Here is an 18,357-nt window from a genome sequence, read left to right on the forward strand (position 1 = left end):
TCATCTAACAAATGTGGAAATCGCAGCAAAAAAATGTGAAAAAAATAAAAAATTTACTTCCATACTATGATTGGCTTAAATTTGATTTAATTTGCTATAGCCCAGCTGATTCACCTTGCTCATTTCTTCTCAGCTATCTACAATCTCTGTTGGAGCAGCAGACAGCAGAGCACAATACAGTGATTGAAAGCTAGAAAGGGTACATATAAGTTAAAATACATTGTTTTTTTAGTGTCAGCATATAAAGTGAGTACAGCTATGTTTGAAAAATAATAGTAGCATGGTACTTGCCATTTCACTTCTGCACAAGTCAATAATTCTTGAAATAATACACTCAACAAATTTGAAAGGCATGACTTCTAAAGCTATAATGTTTGCTACATGTGTGTTTAAGTTAATGTGTTCTACTGTACATTTTCCCTTTGTTTAATATTTCCAACAGTATTGGTTAGCGGCGACAGCTGGAACTTTTCTGGAAATTTCCTGTGAAATTACTTCAAACAGTAGGTGGTGCAGCTATAGTCCCAGAACTACCAACATGTACATCCTCATCACCTTCATCACCATTAGCAAGGACCACAAAGCTAGATATAAAATCAACAAGGCCTTCGGTTTGTCAGGTCTTGGTTTGGTTCTCCCAGAGTGGACTATGATGCCTTTATATATGTTCATTCAGGCCATCATTTGGAGCTTTGTTGCTTGGCAACATCCCTTTGTGAACATACTACACACTTGCCCATTGCCATGTTATCCATATCACTGCAAGACTTTCCAAACTGATGATTTGCTGCTAGTAATAGTGACTGACCTTTTAGGCAATGAATAACTTTTATTTCTTGATTTGGGAACTCTCTTGGTGCTTGTTTGTAAGGTTTTAGGTGATGGATAAGTAGCAGCCATGGCACTGGTCACTGGTTTCATTACCAAATGGTAATGAAACGCGTCAGTCCCAGCTACTAATTATTCATTAAACAGATTGCCAAGAGATCAAGACGTTTCACCTTATGCAAACAAGTTATTTGAAGTTACTAATATCACGTCACTCATTGCATGTTATGGTATTTTGCTGTTTACATTGCTAAGAGGCTGACTGCTCTTCCATGTAAAGAGAAGGCATTTGGATGCACAATCATCTTGCTATTATTGCACTATTTGAGACTACGCTGACAAGCTGCTCTGCCGGTTTCATCATCTTACAGTGAGTATCCATGATCATCTGTGGATTGATAGATTTTGACATGTATATAAGATTTCCTATGAACATTGCTATATCTGAGGTTAATATCAGTTCATTATTGACACGAACAGTGAATGATTGGACATTTGTTCCAGCATCATGAATAAGGGGGATAATAACACATTTTTGGCATCTCAGAGTGGATCTGAGGCTCACCGGGGTTGGCAGAATTTTGTTATTACTGCGTGTCAACTATTAGTTGTTTGAAACCGACACTGTCTCTAAGGAGGCTAATGAGCTAACTACAGTGTTGGAATACAGTGATTGTTGCAATCAAGTTCCCTAAAAGTGTGCAATGTTCTCCATTTTTATGATCTCAGTCAATCCATTTATCTATCAATAATCTGAATGTGGATGGTACAATTTGCAGTATCAGAAGCAATCTAACAACCACCTGACTGATATAGGTTCATATCTTATATTTTCACATGCTGACATGTTGACATGATTAATTGTATTAGGGAGTGACTATTTTTCGATCAAAGTGTCTAATGTAATTTTTTTCTTTTCTTCCATTTAATGCTGTAGGGGAGTCCACATATCCCTTACACAGCAGCAGTGGTTGCCTGTCTTATCACATAAAATTGCATGATATATGTTCACGTGTGGTACCCCAAAGCCCTGTTGAACAGCACAGAGGAGTGCATAAACGCTTTTAAAATGCAGGGCTACAAGGGGTTAATTGTGCTCCTGAAAACTTGTGCCCAGGAGTGATTGACAGGAGGAGGATGAAGGCCCTGATTGGCTGGGGGAGTAACAGGAAGAGAATGTGCAGGAAGGAGGAGAAAGAGAGAGCAGCATGGTAGAAGGAACAAGGGGGAGAACGTGCAGCCGAACAGAGACAAGAGTGAGCTGCTGCCAGAACTGTGACATTGCCAGCAAAGCGGACGGAGAACAGCTGGGGACACGCAGCGGGGTGCCAAAGACAGTCTCCACTAACTGCAGAAATGTCTCAAGGTAAAACCCTAGCCTGCAGTGTACTGCACACACCCCAGTGTCAGAGGAAAGAGTGATGAGAGAATCTATCCAAAACTGACATTGCATTCTTGTACAAGGAAGGATTGTGAGAGCTTTTCCCCCAGATCATACCTTTACACAGGCTGCAGGGAACAATTAAGACGGTCGTTTCAGCTATATCCTGTGTGTGTGCTGATATCTGGACACCATACCCTGTTGCAGAGCACATGTGCTGATAGAGATTCATTGACTGTTGAGAGAAATGAGCAACAGCCCTGCTTTCTACTATAATACTTAACCCTTGATGGAAACCTCTGCAGGACATTGGAACACTACCAAATTCCTGTGCACAGGTCAGCCCAGGACTGAGTGGAAAATATGGTAACATTACCGGGGATAATATTGGTGCACCAAATGTTTTAGATGATGTTAATGTTATGTGATTTACCTAAGAATTGATTTATTAATATTGAAGGTGTGACATTCAGTGTTAGTGGTACCGCTGCAATTCAAGTTAACTCAGCAGTAGATGCTAAAAGTGGGGCGCCTGACCCATAGGGAATAGCACGGTACCCCAAACACCTGAATAAGAAGTAGTCCTCAAGTGGGCGCGGTAGTGACCGTAAGAGTCTTGATGGGTTATTATTGATGGTTATTGCATCATCACCAGTCAGATATTGTTAACATGAAAGTAGTAACTGTGATTACCAGTGTGCCTTATTAGACAATGTGCATTGAAGATGTTATCGTTATTCTGTCTTATACTCACCAGGTGTATGTCATATGTTAAATGCTATTGTGCTCTATGCTGATCAGACGCATTTTTTTGTCATTACTATTGAGCTGAAGGGGTCAGTGGCGCGGTGTCTTACCGAACCTATCCTTACCGCATTCTCAATAAACCCAAGTTGTTTGACCAATCCTTGTCCCTTTCATTGAAGTATTTATCTCCTGACCACCGGATATCCGAAAAGAAAAGAACCTTAATCTTGTCTGGAGGACAAGGTAAGGGAAGGATTCCCATCAGTACTCGACCACCACACATGTGTTTATGTGTTTTTTTTATATATTGAGATTTGTGGGTTTTTTATTACTGATTATTAGTTTAATTTAGTCTATAAGCAATTACAATTTCCTTCATAGAATAATGTTTGCTTGGGTGGTGACATTATGGGTTTTATGTTTGCTTATTACGGGTCTGATTCATTAAGGCAAGCAAAACGTATGTATTGTCCCTGATTCATTAAGGAAAGTAAAGCAAAACAAATGAGTAACTTTACAGCTTGGCAAAACCATGTTTCATTGAAAGGGGGGGTAAATCAACTTTATATTTCAGTGTAAAATTAAAGCTATGATGTATTTGTGTGCTACATGAAAAAGCAGCCAGTATTTAACTTATGTGCAAAATAATAAAATTATTTGCACCCCTTGCATTGTAAGATGGTTTGTCCATGCTTAGGTGACCGTCACAACTAGTAATCGGCACTTACACCCGAACTGTAGCTGGTGCAAGGTACAACTGAAACAAACATTACCTTTGAGATGCCCACAGCTTGAATCAGACATTGTTGCATACGATCGAGCTATAACTTCACATTCACTATGTGCATACACCCAGTCCTCTCCCAATACCGCTCATGAAATCTTAGGCTTTAGTAAGGACCCTTTGCGCTTCAAGATGAACTGGACGTTCTGCGTTCACAGGTGTGTGGTCCAGTTATGGGCAGGTGCAAAGAGATTTTAAACAAAATACAACATGTATCATCATTTACATGCCTTATTGCATCAGTGCCATGATGTGGTTGGTGAAAGGGGCAATTATTTATGTTTATCATCATTCATCAGCTGCATCTAGCTGATTGACTGTTCCTTTTACAAGCTCCTTGATGCAAACGGTTTCTGAGACTAGATTGTCTAATGTCATTAAATTTTATAAGGCTATCACCAGAGTCTGCAAAGCACAACTGACAAATGTTGGCAACCATTAAATTTTTGTATTTTTAAATAAGATGGAAGAGGATGTATCAGCACTATTATATTTGCTCCATCACCAGTGACACTAGCATTGTTCTCATCTTTTACAATTTATTTAGCAATGTGTGGTTGTCATGCAACTCAAAACCAGTACTGTTTGTAGTATATATACATATGCCAATGATAGTGTGCACTGATGCACTGAAATGAACGGATGAATTCATTAGCCCATTTCTAAAATTGTACACTTGAATACAGTCATGATAAATCATTACTAATGTTTAAATGATTTGGGATTGCTAATATCTCACAATACAAGCCCCTGTATTTTACAGGAAAGCTTTAAATTGTTTGTTAGAACACCCCTAATATGGATACCATTGCATTGATTATTTATTTATTTATTATTTAAAGACAAAATTAAACACTGTTTGGTGCTGAATGCATGGAACGTCTAATAAAGGAATAACAAAATTACTAAAGGTACTTATAACTCTCATATACTAAGACATTGGGGGTTTGTAAACCACTAAATAAGGGTGTATCTAGTTGGCATGGGGAAAAGGAAGTTGCTTCTTGCTTTATAAGGTCACAAACCTATTATTTATGTTTGTGCTTGATTTTATGAATTTTATGCACTAATTAGCATGAAACAACATTGATAGTTGTAGGATGAGCAAATTTTAGCTACTATGAACAAATATGTAGGATGTCGGATGTGGTTGGTTCCATATGAAAGATTAGCTTGAAATGTACCTGTTTTTGCATATATAGCTAAAGTTGTTGACAAGGGGCCTTCATTAAGGATCTTAACTTGAGAAACTTCTTATTTCATTCTACTGGACAAAACCATGTTACAATGCAAAGGGTGCAAATTAGCATTCTGTTTTGCACATAAGTTAAATACTGACTGTTTTTTCATGTAGCACACAAATACTTGATAGCTTATTTATACACTGAAATTTAAAGTTGATATTTGCTTACTACATGAAAAAACAGTTAGTATTTAATTTATGTGCAAGACAGAATGTTAATTTGCACCCTTTGCATTGTAACATGGTTTTGTCCAGGAGACTGAAATAAGAAGTTTCTCAAGTTAAGATCCTTAATGAATCAGGCCCAAGATATTCTAATGAACTTTAAGTGGGAAGTTTGCACATATTTGGAAATGTTTCCAGTTTAGCTGGAATCTGTAGAACATTTTTAACAATGGCAAGTTCCTGGATTTGTACAACTCTTCGACAATGTCATGTAATTAGAAGTTAGCCACTACGTATAGTGGGATGCATTTTGTTCAATTTACACACCGTTTATAGAAGAAGCTCACTACTCATAATAAGCACACATAAACTATTAATAATAAAAGCTTATTATTAAATTGGGAAGCTTGAAAAAACAAACAATTACACTTTTTTTGATTAGCTATATTATATATAGAGGTTAAGCAAACAATATTTTGTTAATAAAAAGGAAATGTTTAAATGACTTAAAATAATAGGATTCAAATATAATAGTAGTACTTTGAGATGACATTTTTACATGTTTTAGGTAAGTCAACAAATTTATCTTTCTCAAATTATTGTTGTCAAACTGCTTTTTTGATTATATTGTGACTAAACAGCTCATTGGCGCAAAAGAACAAATGGATCGTGAGGCAGAACTGGTATTTTCCAGGGCTCTATTTTACTTTGCCTAATACAAAATATGGTTTACCGGCAATAGCTCTACCGGTAATGACATAGCAATGTATAGAATGATGGACACTGGCCCGGCAAAGCAGTATTTTAGCTCTCACCACTCTTAGCCAGTATCCCTTGGGCTGCTGAGTTTCAGCTGCCTCACGGATATTTTTCCCTTAATATTGGTGATAAGTGATCGAGAATCTTACTAAATATTGGACCTAATGCTATCATGTTTCATGTACAAATGTGTGGGAAGTTATGACCTGTTTAAGTAATGTAATATTATGATGCTGGTATCTGAGGAAAGATATAATAGTTTATAGATTTAATCACTAGAGCATTGTCTTACACAATAGAAGAAACCCAGGTGACAAAAATCAGTTAGCATTTCCACCACACCTATGTCAGGAACCTCACGTGGGGGAGAGAGAGTATAGGCAAAAAAAAAATGTAATACATTTATTAGAGAAATTGTCATTTTTCTTGGCCTTATCTGTGCGGAGTTTGTATATTTCCCACGTGTTTGCGTGGGTTTCCTCCGGGTGCTCCGGTTTCCACCCACAATCCAAAAACATTCTAGTAGGTTAATTGCCTGCTATCAAATTGACCCTAGTCTGTCTGTGTGTGTGTTAGGAAATTTAGACTGTAAGCTCTACTGGGGCAGGGACAGATGGGAGTGAGTTCTCTGTACAGCACTGCGCAATTAGTGGCGCTATATAAATAGCTGCTGCTGATGATGATGAGGTTAATCAATTGAGGATATGGCCCATGTTGCCGCTGCCTCTCACAATATATCCGAAATTGCGTGAGTTTATTTTCTTTCCGTATTTCTCCTTTCTATTTAAAGAACTTGTTTGCATAATTGTATACTACTGTGTGTCAATGTATTACATATTTTTACACCTTAAGTATTGTGACATTTTTTGTCATATTAAACTCCATTTAATAATGTTCTGTCTTTATATTTTTACACCTTAAGTATTGTGACATTTTTTGTCATATTGAACTCCATTTAATAATGTTCTGTCTTTATGTTTAGTGATCCACATGCTGTATAGCTTGGTTATTATAAACGCTGCATAACTAAAATATGGGGAATAGTTTGGTTTATGATAACTATGCTTAACTTAAATTTAATTGCTGTGAGATATAAGTCAGAGAGAACTGAAAAACTTCCATAAAGTGTTAACTTTGCAATCAAATGTTGGTGATGACAGTGTTGGACAATTAATAGAGTGTAAGGTTAAAGGGGTATTTAAATCATAATTAGACAGGACAGGAGGTTTTATTGTTATAAACCCGTTGTCTCACACACACACACACACACACACACACACACACATATTACATTGTCTCAGGGAGTACTGGATGCGACAACCACCATCGGGATTATAGTGATAAATTGGCTCTATGTCTGGTCTGGCCTCTGAGCTGAAGTACAACTTCACTCTTCCTCTGAAAAAACTCTGTAGTCCCTCACAAATGGCGCACACACCTCCAAGTTGGCTAATTGAGTTTACCCTTTTTAATACGGAACATAAAAATATAATTTTGTTCTTGTAGTTTTGCTCTGGGCTATTTGCAGAAAATTCTCGTACCTGGTTATGCCTATGACTTGTCCCCAATCTGCCAAATATCCATTCTCATCTTGAGCATAGACTGTATATTTGTCCTATATATATTATCTATTTATTATGTTCTTTGCTAAAAATATATACACTTATCCATTTAAGTTTCTAAAAATTCATCAGTACTTAGTGTGTGTATGTTTATTCTGAAAGAAATATTTTCATCTACAACATAAATGAATATGATTTTTGATATCCACAGAAATGGGAAAAAAACATTAAATAAAATATTCCTCAGAGATCAAAGATAGAACACTTCAAGTGTTTCGGTAAAATAAAACTGGGGACTGGGGCAATTCTGTGCTGTCACATTATTAGAAATAACGTTCTCTATGCAGACACCAAAAGGCATGCACAGGAGTACCATCAAGATTCTATTGCATTGATCTTTTGTTAAATTATTGACCAACCTCAGACTTTACTCTCTATAGACAAATACATCATCGATCATTAATGTACCTAAAGAATACATGAGCTTATTTTTTTCTTATTTTATACATGTTTATTTGTTTTAGTTTTTTTCATTTCAGTTAGAAATATGTAGCATTAACAGTCAAATAATCCACTCATAAGGGTGTAAGTCTTGTCTGGTTGGCTTTTATTGTGATAAAAACAAAAGTTACCATTGTTCTGGTCTGTGCATAATCATACAGTACACAGGTAATTTCAAAATTCATCTCCACCACAGTTCTTGAGACAAATCCCAGGTCATCTTCACCTCTACGTTTGAACTAATATTTTAAAGATTACTATTATTCATTATTTATAAAACACTTTACTTTGAGGGGACAATGACACAAACAAATTCTATACAATTACATGAAACAGTGTAATTGTAATTTAGAACCATACAACCTTGGAAATAGTTTCAAACATAAAAGTTATATTCGTATGGATAAATCACCCAAGAATGAAAAGTTTGTAAAATAAGTAGAACAATCATTTGTTAAAAGATGGATATTTAAAAGGATCAATTTCTAAATACAAACCCTATACCCCCTGAAAAGATAATTTTTATTTACATCAATGTGGTATGTGGCTAAGTGGTTAGCACTTGTGCCTCACAGCACTGGGGTCATGAGTTCAATTCCCGACCATGGCCTTATCTGCATGGAGTTTGTATGTTCTTCCCGTGTTTGCATGGGTTTCCTCCGGCTGCTCGGTTTCCTCCCACACTCCAAAAACATACTGGTAGGTTAATTGGCTTCTAACAAATTGACCCTAGTCTGTGTGTCTGTCTGTGTGTGTGTATGTTAGGGAATTTAGACTGTAAGCCCCAATGGGGCAGGAACTGATGTGAGTGAGTTCTCTGTACAGCGCTGCGGAATTAGTGGCGCTATTTAAATAAATGATGATGATGATCTGTAATGAAAACCTAATACCTGAAAAGGGGAGGGACACAACTTACACCCTTGCAAGTGAACAAAGCTCATATTTGTTGGTTGCAATGGGTTACAGCAGATTTGTACACTGTTGTATTATATAAGGATTGTGTTTTTTTCCATTTTTCAAGTACATGTGATCAGGGTTGACAATCATCTTTTTAATCAAAAGATATGAAATGGGGTTAAAATATCCATTTAAAAATCTAAATGCAGCCGATTCAATTACCCTCAAGGTTCCGTAGTAACCTTACGGATCTGTTTATGCACACATTACTTTTTTGCTTGCACCTCTATGAAGTGCAAGGAAAATAAGAGTGCAGATCATTTCCAAAGCATCACAAGATAACTTACCGAATGACTGCAGCATGTTGCCACTAATCGGCCCTTATGACTATGTTACACATTTAAAGAAATCAATTGTTTTACTAGATAGTAATCCAATGTAGTGGAATAGTTTATACTCAGTCCCCTTTCTATCGAGAGGACTATAAAACAAGTGTAGTCCTGCTCAGTCTTAGTTTCCTGCAGAGAATTGTGTAATTTTAACAGCTCACTATTGTGACGCCAGACATCAAATTCCAGCAAGGGACTTTTAGAACCAGGCTAATCATGGTCGTCATCTTTAGCAGCCCCCTTTCCCTTAGAGCAAATGGTGCTCACTGCTACTTGGTTGCACCCATGTCTTATGCAACTAGTAATAGAGGCTTATTCTGAGACTGACCCTGGCACTGGTGACACCAATCAAATGATGCTGAAGTGGACAAGAAATGCATATCATGCAGGCCATAGGAAAGCATAGACCTATGTGCGTGCTTTAGTCAGGCAGCCTCCTGGAAGTAATCAAAGTCTGACAATAGGGTCTGTGTAGTGGTCCAATAAGTATGTAGATGTCAGGGTAGACTGTGATGTCAGGGTCCAAAGCAGATGGCAGGACAGGCAGCAGTCCAGGTAGTATCTTAAGTCCAAAGCAAAGGTCAGAGCAGAGAGAAACAAATTACAGCAGGTATTTCAGAGGTTCAGTCTGAGTGCACCTATAATCAGCACAGCAGCATGGAGCTTCCTGCACTATAAGGCACAGAAAGCCAATCAGGGTGCTCCCCTGTGATATTAGCTGCAGTGTGATCAATCAGTCCTACTTGTGCTTGACTTATTGTCTGAGGCAGTGGCTCTATTTACTTATGTACAAGAGTGTCAATGGAGTGTCCTCTACTGACCTCCCCCAGCTGCAAGTGCTAGAGCTGCTTACATACAGCAAGTCCAACACAACTGTGTTTCATACTCTGTGTCATTGACATTTTCTTAAGTACTAGCCTTTAGTGCTCTGCTGGAAGCCAGATAAAGTACAGGTAATGGAAGAGGAGTTTTACCAGAGTTGATGTAAAGTGTTAATATGGAACGAAAGAGATAGGAAGTAGGTAGCATAAAATTATGGTTTTACTTGTGTTGTTTCTAATGCATGTTTCCTTGAAACTCTAAAGGGGGCATGAGCATGTGGCAAAGAGCATTTTTATGTGTCACAATTGTACTTCTTTCCACCTATATGTCAGGCCCATAATGTCTAACGTTACTGTTGATGACTGCAAAACTATTCATAATGGGCCTGATGCATCTTCAAATGCAAGTGTTGTTGCAGGCTGTATCATGTGTGAAATTGATGTGTGCATGCTCAGAAACGGACTTGACAGCAGTGAACTGTAACTGCGTCCAATTTATAACCAAATGCAATTGACATGTCCGACTGCCATACGACTGAAAGTATTTTTAGCCATATCACTTGCACCATCTACAGGGCAGGTGTAAGTTCCGACTGATAGTGATGACTGTCACGTATGCATGCCAGAATATATGTATGCAAGTAAGAGAAACAATAAAAATGCATTTTATGTACATAATATCCTGATTTATGTATTTCATGTTAAAAATTAATAATATATTTTAACATGTATTTTTTATTAATCGTTATAGCTGTGGTTCCTAAACTTTCTCAGTTCGAGGCACCCTTAGGATCTTCATAATTTGTCCTAGGCACCCCTAGACCAAAATTGGTATTATAAAACAAAATCACTAAATCATTTTGGCATTTATGGGAGCTGAAACTAGAGATGTAAGCAGACCCCCCCCCCCCCCTCCTCATTTTGGTTTTGGTGCAAGTGATATGGCTAAAAATACTTTGAGTCATAGGCAGTCGAAAGTGTCAATTGCATTTGGTTATGAATTGGATGCAGTAAAATAATTACTGAGTAGTCCTATTTTCCAAGTAGGTGGGTAAAAATAATGTAAGAAGTATTTAGGCCACCTTCACCATCACACTGTGCCCCTTCATCATACCACTGCGCTCCTTCACCAGATCACACTATGCTGCTTCTCCATCACACTGCACCCTTTCACAATATGACAATATCACAATGTGCCCTTTCACAATATCACATGTGCCCCATTAAAATGTGCCCCTTCGCAATATCACAATATGCCCCTTCTCAATTTCACCATGTGCCCCATTCTTAATTTCACACCAGGCCCCTTCTCAATATCACTCTGTGCTCTTTCTCAATATTACCCTGTCCCCTTTCAGTTTTCCTTGTTTTACACTGCCTTGTTTTATTTTCTTCGCTTTTACTTGCCCTTCATTCTTCTGTCTTCTTTTCTTATGGGTCCTCACTGCCCCACTCTTCACTGAAAATGTTGAGCGTAATGACATCACGCCCGACATTCAGTGAGAACGGAGCAAGAAGTAGCAGAGAGGGGGGGGGGAGGGAGGAGGAGCACCCCTGTGTGATCACCACGGCACCCCAGGGAGCACACAGTTTGCGATCTGCTGGATTATAGTATTAAGAGTGCCTAATTTGTTTATTAGAATTATTTTTATTGGCATGTGTTCTGATGGAATTTGTACTGCACATATGCAAGTGCATATTTGGCAGTCTGTTGTGTCTGTATGCATATGGCAAGTACAGTATAGCCAGAGAGTACTTATACCCATATTCAAATGGAAACGTTTCTGGAGATCCGCTTGCATTTGAGAATAGCCACACGTTTGTGCAAATTGCGTGCAATTTTTTAAACGTAAGTTGTGTTCACATTGCATTTGTAGGTGAACCAGGCTCAATATGTCAACGTTTTTTGTATTTGGAAAAAGCTTTAGTATGTGACATGTCAATGTTTTGCCTTTTTAATTTATTTATATAATTATCCATATACAAATTATTAGTAGTAGAACAATTTACTAGTCTTCACAAACATTTCTAAAACGGAGGAATCATTGCAGTACAGCCATTTACTAGTATCCATAATGATATTGACCTTTATGCATCCTCCTTCCTTTTCAAATCCTTATAAATGACTATAGCAGGAGATGGGTAAAATATTACATAAGTCTTTCTAACTAGCCATTCTTGCTGTGCTATTAAAAATTCATCCGAAGCAACTCTAAAAGCTACTTAAATCAGCATAAATGTGTTGCTGTGGGATGTTTACCTGAGAGAGAAGGCACTTTACATTCTAAAGGATTGCAGTTTAACGTAATATTCTGGGATTATTATTTATTTATTCTTTTCTATTTTCATATTCTATTTTTTGCACTTTCATCTACTGAATCATCTGTAGAGGTTTGTTAGTTCTTGTACTTTAACATAGCAATGTTACCTCTCTTTGCATGCTTTCAAATAGCAGGGGCCTATGAATGAAAAATATTTTTTCTGTATTCATAAAAAAGGAAAAGATCCTCTGACCCCGGCTATCTATCAAACGATCTTAAATCAAGATATCAACATTGTAACAAAAATAATGATAGATAGCTAAACTGTATTTTTACTTGGATTCATATATCAAGATCAACTTGGATTTGTCAAAAGCAAGCCTGGCACCAAAACATGGTAGCATCAATAACTCATGTAAGGAGAATTTAGCACAAAGTGCTTTGCTATATATTGATGTGGGGAAAAAAGCCTTTGACACTGTAAATTAATATTATTCAACAAAATCACTACATTATTTTGACATTTATGTGAGTTGAAAGTAGAGATGTACGCAGAGCCCCTCATTTTGGTTTTGGTTCTAAAGCTTCTATGGTTTTGGTTTTTGATCTGATTTTGCTTAAAAATTGTGGAAAAATTGCTGTTTTTGCTCCTACTATTTATAGTATTAACATTCATTTATAGTCATTTACAGTCTATTTTCTTTGATCTCTTCACAACTGTCCAAAAGTTCACCACAGCAGTGTGCATAAAGGATCTACACGCAGTTGCTGAAAATTACATTCCTACGTTTTTCAAACAAATTGACACCGGTATGTTTCTTAGTGAAAGCAGCGGTACGAAGAGTAGCTGCCTGTGAATGACCTGGCATTGTGTTTTAGCACTACTGTGCTGAAAGGATGAGGAGGAGGATGAACAACCATGTATTGTGTGCAAAGCATCCCTATGAAACATAGTGACAGAGCACTGGATGATAGGATGGTCATTTTAGATAGACAAAGACAGGCTGCACCCAGAATATAAATGTTGAAAGACCACACACACACTATTTTGAATATTAGACAGCATGCCTCATGGAGAGTGAAGAAGCAGTATTCAGAGCTCATTAGACGGACAGCGGTATCAGTAGACATTTAACAGATGACAATAGACCAAGGCCATAATGTTAACTAGGGGAAGATGTGTTATATATTAAAAATGACATGCACATAGTTCAGCAATCCCAGCACTTCAGAGGGACAGCAGCAACACATTGGAGAGGGACAGCAGCGATACATTGGAGAGGGACAGCAGTGACACATTGGAGAGGGACAGCAGCAACACATTGGAGAGGGACAGCAGCGATACATTGGAGAGGTACAGCAGTGACACATTGGAGAGGGACAGCAGTGACACATTGGAGAGGGTCAGCAGTGACACATTGGAGAGGGACAGCAGTGACACAGTGGAGAGGGGCAGCAGTGACACATTGGAGAGGGATAGCAGCGACACATTGGAGAGGGACAGCAGTGACACATTGGAGAGGGACAGCAGCGATACATTGGAGATGAACAGCGGCAACAGTGTTAGAAGTTATTAGATGGACAGCGGCAGCATCAGTAGACATTTAAAAGATGATGATAGACCAAGGCTATAATGTAAAATGGTGGAAGATGGACTTGTCCTTGGGCCCTCCCACACGGGTGGGATACATATGTTTGACAGTTACATGACCAACATAATATAATATGGTGAGCACCCTAATATAGACAGGATTGGAAAGTCGACAATAATGACATTGACAGTAATATTAGGACTACAATTGAAATGTAGACATTATTATTAGGTTGAAAATTCAAATGTAGACAGTATTATTTACTAGGTTACAATAATATTCCTATCCCTAACCCTGTCCTTAACCCTGTTCTTGTCCCTAACCTTGTCCCTAGCTCTATCCCCAACCCTGCCCTTAGCCCTACCCCACCCTAACCAAATAATACTGTCGATATTTGAATTGTTGACCTAACAAATATTACTGTCCACCATGTGAATTGTTGAACTTACTGTTGGCCTGCAAAACCTGAAAATCTGTTTACGCTTTTTTCACAGTGAGTAATGGAACAGAGAGAGTATAACCTCTTATGCTAGACTTTGCCTGTATTTTGAAATATATTTGGTTTTACCTGCTCACTGAAAGTATTGGGGATGGTTTATTTATCTGCATCCTGCTGTTTCCTCTGAGATAGCCCTATATAGTTGGATTTTTGACACTGACTATTTTATTGTATTTCATCAGATTAGTTAATTGATCTAGGAGTCCCTGTGGTCCCTACAGATAGGTGCTATCACTGGGATTTTTCAAGGGGTTGATCGTGTGGAACTTTGAATAATTATATTCGATTGACAGTGCCTGAAAATTTGGGCTATGGTAAAAGGTACTGCATTAACTAACTCCTGTTTTATATTCTGTATATTATGAGGAAAAGTGGCCAGGCCAAACTTGAACGCTATACTTGCACTACCACTACCGCTGTTAAGGAGGGCTCGCACCACCACCCTCTACTTCTAGACCTACTGCGGATTTTGAACCACAGGACATGAAGGATTCACCATCCCTTCAGCAGGTGCTATCAGCTATTACTGCCTATGAAAAATGGGTTACTGATAAAACTGTCCAAGTTCTGGCGGATCTTTCCTTGATTCGGTATAATATGTAGAAAATTTGTGAGAGGGTTGGAGAAGCAGAAAGTCGTATCTCTAGCCTGGAAGATATTAAAAAACCTCTTAAAAGGGAATTAACGAGCTTAGCTGTGCAGATTTATCAATGTAAACATAAAGTGTAGGACCTGGTTGGCCATCTGAGGTGCAACAATCGTAGATTTGTCGGTCTTCCAGAACGTGCAGAGGGGTCTAACCCTGAAATATTTTTGGAAACTTGGCTTATTCAGCTGTTTGGGAGGGAGTTTTTTCACCCCTCAATTTGCATTCCACCCCAGGCGCCTTCACCTGGAGCTCCATCTCAGACATTTCTTGCCAAACTCCCCCACTTTATGGACAGGGATATGGTCCTTAAGCTAGCATGTCAATAGGGATCTCTTAAATTTGACACTAATATTGTTTCTGTGTTTACAGATATTGCTTTGGATGTCCAAAAGTCAAGAGCTTAGTTTGCTCCAGTTAAACGCAAATTACGAGGTGCATTTTTTTTCTACACCTCAAGAGGCTATGGATTGGTTGTATTGATGCCTGCACAAGATAGTCCATGTTGTTTAATACTGTTATATGTGATTCTATGCTTCATGCCATTGTGTTTTTTTTATTTTACTGTGTAGTATATTTTTTCTCTAATTTTTTTTAGGAGTGGTAGTTAAGGGTTGCTGTAATTTTACATTAGGGGAGGGTTTTGCTAAGTATAGTCTGGATTGTGCAGCTCCCTCGCCTTTTAGTTATTCTAGAGTTCGTAGTTATAAGGCATTTTTTAGGGTTTGAAGTATACCTTAGAGGATTTTTTCTAGGGGTATATGGGAAAGGGGTGGTATTTGGTTTATTTTTTCTTGATCTTGCCTAAAGATATAGGTAACATTAAGACATGGGACTCATCCAGATCAGATTAGTTTGTTACTATGTTATTTGTATGATTGTTTTTTTTTTGCGTTCTCAACATAATGACATAATGTTTATATTAATTTAGGTAGCTTGCTTGTCTTCTATGTGCACAGACTAATGTGCCAGACTCTTTTCTCCAGCTTTTGGCTCCTCCTTTTCCCAAAATCTTCAGTTATAGAGTGATTCAGCATGGTTATAATAAGTAGACTGCTTGGGGGAGGGCTCCGCTTGCTCACATGGAACAGTAGAGGTTTAAATGATAAGGGTAAGCGTTCTCTTGTGTTGTCTCAACTCTGCAAGTATGACTTAGATATTGCCTGCCTAGTTGACACTCATTTATATGGTAATAAGGAGTTAGCCTTAAAGCAACAATGGGTGGTGTGGACGTATCATTCTGTTCTTTCCCCAAATTTGCGAGGGGTCTCTGTTTTAAATAGGAAATCCATGACATTTAATTTGGAACAAGCTCAGATTGATCCACATGGGCAGTATGTGTTTCTCAGGGTGGTTATTAATTCATCCCCTCTTGTTGTTTTTGTGGTGTACATCCCACACCTCTATAAAAATGAAATATTAAGAATTGCTGCTACATTTCCAGCACTTTCTCTGGCCACCTGGTGTGCCTGGGAGATTTTAACAACGTCCTTCATACAGGGTTGGATAGATGGTGCAAGGTCAATGTACCTCTTCTTTACCACCCTACCCCATTTTCTCACTTGATTGAGGAGATGGACCTTGTTGATGTTTGGAGACTTAGACATGCGGATATACAACAATTCGGTGGGGTTGGGTGCGATCTGACTTATTTTTGTGAAGGTTTTTGTAATGACAATAGTGTGACGTCCTCTGCACCCATTCTTTGGCATGCCTTTAAGGCCTTTTTAGCAGGACACTTATTAGGCAAGTCTTTAACATTAAGGGGTATATTCAATTTGGTCTGGCACTCGCAATTACGCATGGCTGCGCATGTAAAGTGACAATATGGTACCACAACATTTCGGATTTCCATTTGTAACCCTATGGGGTGCTCAAGGAAATGCGCGGTATTGTGGTAACAGAACGTGTGCAGCCGTGCATAATCGGATGCGTCGGACCCATTTGAATATGCCCCTAAGAATTGTAATAGGACAACAGAGTCTGTTTTAGGACAGAGTGGCAGGGACCTGGAATGTCTGTATCTCCAGTCACATAAGAGTGAGGATTGACTTAGTGGCTGAAGGTACATCGTGATTGGAAAGACTATCTTTTTGATAAGTCTAAACGCTGCCTTCTTTTTTTAAAACATCATTACTATTATCAGGCTGACATGTCAGAGAGTTATTTGGCTGGTTTAGCTAGAGATTAGTGAACTAGTATTCTAGCAATTTATAATGATCACAACATATAACTTTTTAGAGGGAGTAAAATTGCCCAAATGTGTTTCCAATATTCAAAGGAAGTTTATACTTCTAAGGCACAATGCACACCTGTTTATCTTAATTCCAACAAACTGCCTAGACTTTTTGAGGATTTGGTGACGTTTTTTTGAATGCGCCCATTACTTCACAAGAAATAGATATTGCCATACCTTAATTTTCCAATCAGAAGGCTCAGGGGGTGGATGGCCTTCCAGTAGAGTTATATAAAAAATGTCAACACATTTTATTCGTCGCACCATGGGTACCTTTCAGTATTTCTTGGAGTTGAACAGCCTGCAACTGTCAATGTCTGAGGCATTGATAATGATATTACCCAAAGCCTGGGAATGATCCCCTGTATCCTGAATCCTATAGACCGATTTCCCTTCCTTGCACAGATGTGAAAATCCTGGCTAGAATTTTATCTATTAGACTGAAATGTGTTATCTCTGAAATAGTTCACACTGAACAATCAGGGTTTATGTGAGGTAAATCTCTTATTTTTAATATTCGTCGCTTTTATACTCAAAAACCGAGAAGTGGCAGCGGCGGTGTCTCTCGATGCTGCCAAAGCCTTCGACTCGGTGAAGTGGGATTATTTATGGGAAGTCTGATATCGATATGGGTTGTGGACTGGATTTATCAATTGGCGGAGCAGATGAAATTGCGCAAAGAAAAAAGGGGCCATCCTCCTTAATAAGTATTCGTGCGTAAATTCCCACATATTCAATGGAGGGGTGCTCTTCCAACAGATAGGATTACATTATCAAAGAGAAGAGAAGTAAGGTTGGAAACCAAAATAGCAAAGGCACTCCAGTCCACCAATATACATAGAATTAGTTAAAAGCCACTTTTATTACATAGTTATTAAAATTATATTCAACCAGGTATTTATGGGGTGAAAATATCTAAAAGTTGAACAATAAAGTGCATAAAGAGAAGAAAATTAAGTGTTGCTAAAAAAAATAACCCTTAGGTAGAAACTGGATGAACTATAAGAGACAAGGATTGCTTGTGCCTGTGTCAGGACTATTATGAT

This window comes from Mixophyes fleayi, chromosome 1, assembly GCF_038048845.1.
Source record: "Mixophyes fleayi isolate aMixFle1 chromosome 1, aMixFle1.hap1, whole genome shotgun sequence".
NCBI classification, from domain to species: Eukaryota; Metazoa; Chordata; class Amphibia; order Anura; family Limnodynastidae; genus Mixophyes; species Mixophyes fleayi.